Consider the following 6,030-nt stretch of genomic DNA (forward strand, 5'->3'; position numbering starts at 1 on the left):
AAGTTGGAAAGCATGGGTTCTGGAAATCTCCCCAAACGTTGGTCCAGTGCTCCGGGGTACTTGTACCGTCCAGGAGGAACCGTTCCAGCTTCGCTGGCCTCCAAATTAATCCAAAAATGATTATGTTTACTTTCAGCTGTGCTATCTATGTTAGGAAAAATTAAGAAAAATACTTGGAAGTTCATTTATCTCTCAATAGATGGAAAAGAAATAATAAGGAAAAATACTTGGAAGTTCAGTTATCTTTCAATAGAGGGAGAAAAATTAAGAAAAAATACTTGGAAGTTCAGTTATCTTTCAATAGAGGGAGAAAAAATTAAGAAAAAATACTTGGAAGTTCAATTAACTCTCAATAGATGGAGAAAAAATACTTGGAAGTTCAGTTATCTCTCAATAGATGGAGAAAAAACTAAGAAAAAATACTTGGAAGTTCAGTTATCTCTCAATAGATGGAGAAACAACTAATAAGGAAAAATACTTGGAAGTTCAGTTATCTCTCAATAAATGGAGAAAAAATACTTGGAAGTTCAGTTATCTCTCAATATATGGAGAGGGCGACTGCAGGAATGAACTCTCAGTGCAAGTACTTACACCAAAAGCGCTCTGATATCCAAAGTCGCAAAAAGTCGCCGAATTTTTTATTTCACTGACTTTCCTAAAACTTATATTAATGTCAGATGCAAAAATCAGATTAGACAAATTTGGACATTTTTACTTACACTTATTTTATATTTTTCTACATAGTAAGTTCATCTACAATCTATGATATTTCCATATAAATAATTATATTTTAGCTCATTTGTGGCACAGTGCAGCGGTGGGCCAGATGAACTGACCTCGCAGGCCGTAGTTTGGTGACCCCTACTCTAGTCTTACACTGTAAATTAGAGACGGTAGCGCAGATAACCCTCGTGTAGCTTTGCGCGAAATTCAAAATAAACTTAAGGAAAATGTTTGTTTCCAGCACTGAAGTTAATCTTTTTTAGTGTTAGGTAGCTTGATTTACCTTGCAGCTTATAAGTTTCAACTTTTTATGGTAAGCTTATTGTAAACGTTGTAGCAAGGAATATAGTTAAAAAAAAGATAAGTACACGTCGATGCAATTGAATTGAGATTACAGTTTTGTTGAATGGTTTTCAGTAACCTTAGTTTAAAAATTGTTCCAACGTCAGTGCCTTTCACTGTAAATTAACTTCCCTATTAATCGTTAACGGGTTATCAACTACTCTTAATTTATTCTCTTATTAAAATATACCTAAAGAAAACCGTTTTTGTCTTTAACTCCCGTAATTTGTTAAACTTCGTTTAACTAGTACTGTACTATGTAATTTATTTTTATTCTCATTGAAATGGATATACTTATTTGCTTTTATATGGTATATGAATATACCACACGTTTCAGTCTTTTTGTAATTAATCCGGATTTTAACATTTATCTTGAATACTGCAAATTTCATATAACACCTTAAGCTGATTTCATTCGAGCTGTCTTTGTTATTCTCAAGCAGATACCTGTTCTGTCCAAGAAATATTGCTACAATACTACAAGTTGTGGAAGGACGTTTATATCAGAGTCCTTTAATAATGGCACTTCAGGTGATATCTATAGATTACGCCCTCACCTATGTTAGAATAAGAATGACCAGTCACAAGGGTAGCGCTAGTCACATTAGGTAAAAAACACATTTCTTGTGATCTAAGAAATGCTAGATTCAGACAGTTTGGTACATGGATTCAGCTTGAGCAACTCAAGAAATAAGATCTAATAAAAGTGATTATCTCGTATTAAAAGCAAGCACACACATACACTGTGATTATCTTACTTCTTTTATAATAAACATTAATTTTAGGTTTCACCCTGTGTCTAGTCCGTTTATTTCATTTATCCTCAGTACTCAATTATTGGAAGACTCGGCATTACCTAATAATCGGTCGGTATCTTGGTTGAATGTCTTGTTATCATGCAGATCTATTTCATTGGTCTTACATTGATTCATTTTTACCACGAGTGAATAGGAAGGAGGAAGGTGCAATGGCTGCAGGATATCATTTTGCTGTTTGTTATATCTGCTAATGTATGAACTGTCTTTTACATGAATTTTTGTGCTTTAAATTTAAAAAAGGCTTCTTAGTTAAAGGAAATGACATTCTCGACAACTAGAAGGACTTATGACCAAGATTGAGAGTCAGTCACTGAGGGGGAAATGGTTGTCTGAGAGTTAACAAGTATAGGATTTTTGCTGATGTTGTGAACGTACATGAATTTTATCTCACTACAGCCAATGACTAAGAAAGAACACCTGATGTCTGATTCATCCAAAACAACTGTCCATGTTCCTACCCTGAGGACTGACCCCAGTGTGGAAGAAACAGAGGTGACCAAGGATTGTTGTGGTGGTGTGGGATCTGGCTAGTCTGAGCCCAAGTGGGATAATCTGTATACAACTTCCATACGTATGCCAGGCAGAGTAATCCAACCTTAAGCTGTGGCCAAAGCCACTTGCTAGTATGTACTATTAAGGCAATTTTCTAACAAATCAAGCTACTGAGATAACGTTGACTACGAGATAAGGCCCAGTTTCTATTGTGGTAATCAAATTTCAATATTTCCAGCAAGCAGGATTTGAACCTGGGGCAACTTGCATGACAACCTGGTGCTCTACCTACCGATGTGAAGGGTTAACTCACTAGCAGCTGCTAGTAAGACACTACTTGACAACTCAAAATAAACATATCATTAAACCCTTAATGTAATGCAAAATTATTTATATTCCTTTATCAGTGTGTTCTGATCCTTTAACAAGAAAAATAACTTTATTATCTCAATTTATTCATCTGTTTCTCTGAAACTACTGTATTATTTACTACACATAATAATCGACTAAAGACATTATTTCTTCAAAAAACAAACAAAAAAACAGTCCTAGCATTTAGGATTGTCTTGAAAGTACCACGAATGCCTTAAACAGTTTACTTTACACTCACACACTCATATACATATAATGTCAAATATTTTCTTATGCTTTGCTCCTGTATAAAAGTATGTTAAGTTTAGTTTTTTGAAAATAGGTTTGTTTTGAATTTCGTGCAAAGCTACATGAGGGCTATCTGTGATAGCCGTCCCTAATTTAGCAGTAGAAGACGAGAGGGGCAACTAGTCATCACCCCCCACCAACTCTTGGGCTAATATTTTACCAACGAATAGTGGGATTGTCTGCAACATAATAATGCCCCCACGGCTGAAAGGGCAAGCATGTTCGGTGGGACGGGGACTGGAACCTGCAACCCTCAGATTGTGAGTCGAGCACCCTAACCACCTGGCCATGCTGGGCCACTTGAAGAGAGAAAAATTACCATAATCTTCCTAATACAATTCTTATCTGAATATTAATCCATTAGCTCATAAATAAACTAAATCATTAAACTGTTTTTTTTATTAATTATCGCTTTATTATTCTTTGTCCTTCCATACAGTGGAGACTGAATTTACAATTTCAGACACCAACAGCTCAACTAAACAGATAATTCAGTGATGTGGAAAAAAAAAAGGCATAGCATATAACAGTTTATATAAATTATTTAATATGTAATTACTGAATTTATATTAAATTATTCAACATCATATTTTCATTTAAATTTCATTCTACTAGAAAAAGAAAACAAAAATTTGCATTTGTCATTTCAGGAAAAAAAAAGGAAAAACAAACAATGCTTTAATCAAAGTTTACCCTTTTTGGATCTAAATTATGATTCAAAATAATTTGGTGCTACTTAGTTTTCAATCTTAAAAATTCATTGTTCAGAAAACTATTTCTTAATTAACTAAGTGGCAATAAATCAAGGACGTCTTTACTGGTAAATTACAATTTTAAAAATAGAAAGCTTATGTGAGCATCGAGGAGTTGATAACCATCTGTAAAATGGAACATTCTTCAACAACGCCTTTCTTCAATAATGCATTTATTACCCATAAATAAATTAAATGCATGTTCAACAGTGTGCAATATCATCATGAAATGTTGAAAATTCATTCCTAATTATTGAGTTTATTTTCATCTCAGATATTAACTTTTCTGCACATTTTGTCCTGAAATAAAATTAAGCTTAAATAAGACCAGAGTTCAAAATAAACTATCCTCCTTCCACAGACATGACTAGATCTAAACTATTATGACTCATTGCAATGCAAAACACACAAAATATTTTAGAAATTTTGGCCAATGAATAAAACTACTTTTGAGAAGTTAAAGATTCACCCACAAATTGTAAAATAGTGCTAAAAGACAGGATAATAAAAAATCACCCCACAACGCTTCTTTAAAAACCATTGTTTAATTCTTCATTACTGCTTCCATTAAAATTTATATATGAACATAAACTGATATCACTAAATCCTGACTCTTTTATTACAAGATGAACATTAATTTAGATAATTCATTCATCCTAATTGTTCTTGCATACAGTTGAACTAAAACTGAAGGATTTCGAGATACTTAAAAAAAAAGATCATATTACACAATGGAATACCAAGAATAAAAGAGAATATCTTTAAGTTAACACATCATTTACGAATACAATATTTTCATCTCAAGAAAAAAAAAATCTTTTAAAAATGTCAGCTTCCAATAATTTCACTAATAAAATATTAGTTAAATAGCAAAATGTTTCAATTAGATATATTGTATCCAAATTATACAAAAAAAGCAAAAACTACTATTTAAAACAGTAATTCTAAATTGTTTACAAATAGACCAAGATACGGTAAAAGCCACAACTTTTAACTAATTGTCAACTTATACAAGTACTAAGATCAGTACGTTGTTAAACTTAAAAATTTATTAATTCCAGCTTTGTTTTACAAGGTTAGTTAGTCTACAACATTATATATTGGTGATAAATGAACAGAGTAAATTAACTGTGAATAATGTCATGTACATATTTTGACCTGCACATGCTACTATGTACTTCAATGAAATTACCATCATATATTCATTTAAAAAAAAAAGACTCGTATTACATTTATCAGAACCTTAAATGTTGTTTCTAAGTTACAGAAAATTTCCTAAGTTCAGTACATATTGATCATGCTTTGAAAAATTCTTTCTTCTGCTTGCACTTAATCACAAATTTCATTCAGTTGATAACATCAATTTAAGGCATATTTATGGTCCTGTCCTTTTGATTGCTATGGCTTTTTCAACAGTAACAGCAAACTCAATTCATTATGACAACCAACGAGTTCTGAGATTTGAAAGAGGAGATCCAAGTTATGAATTACTGAAGAAGATGGGAAGGTCTGACAGGAAACCGATATGTACCACCTCTTTTTAAAAGCAATGCACTTAATTTTCTCAATAAACAGTTCTTACTAAGTTCATGACTGTCTCTCTCTAGTGGTGCCATTCTATCTACAGGGTGTCCCAAAAAATGTATACACACTTTGAATGATTATAAATACAATGTTTATTAAGATATATCTAAGTTTTATAATTCAAGTTAAAGAAGACAAGTGTTGAATCTCTTAGAGCCCATAACCCACTTAAACTTTCTTTCTTTACAGGTGCAACTGATTTGAAGTAATGGCAGAAGCAAGACTAAGCTTTGAGAAAAGGAAATTTATCCTAAAATGCTACTGGATGTGCGAGAACGTAGCTGAAGTGCAAAGACTGTTTAGAAGGGAGTTTCAAACAGATCCACCAACGAGACTCACCATTACTCGCATCAGAGACAAGTTTGAAGCAGATGGAACTGTTCAAGACGTCCATAAAGAGCGTTCCGGAAGACATCGGTCGTCCACCAGTCCTACAAGAGAAGCAGGGCTAGTGGAAAGTCTCCACCGATCTCCAATAAAATCTGTTCGGCAAGCGGCCCGTGAGACAGGAATCTCAAAATCGAGCATTCATCGCATCTTGAAGCTCGTTCAGTGGAAAAGTTTTATTCCGGCATTAGTCCACGCCCTCAAAGAAGATGATCCTGACTGGAAAGTTGAACTTTGTGAGTGGTACCTAGCAAGATGTGCAGAGGATGTAC

The sequence above is a fragment of the Limulus polyphemus genome, unplaced genomic scaffold (assembly GCF_000517525.1).
Source record: "Limulus polyphemus unplaced genomic scaffold, Limulus_polyphemus-2.1.2 Scaffold1332, whole genome shotgun sequence".
In the NCBI taxonomy this organism is placed as follows: Eukaryota; Metazoa; Arthropoda; class Merostomata; order Xiphosura; family Limulidae; genus Limulus; species Limulus polyphemus.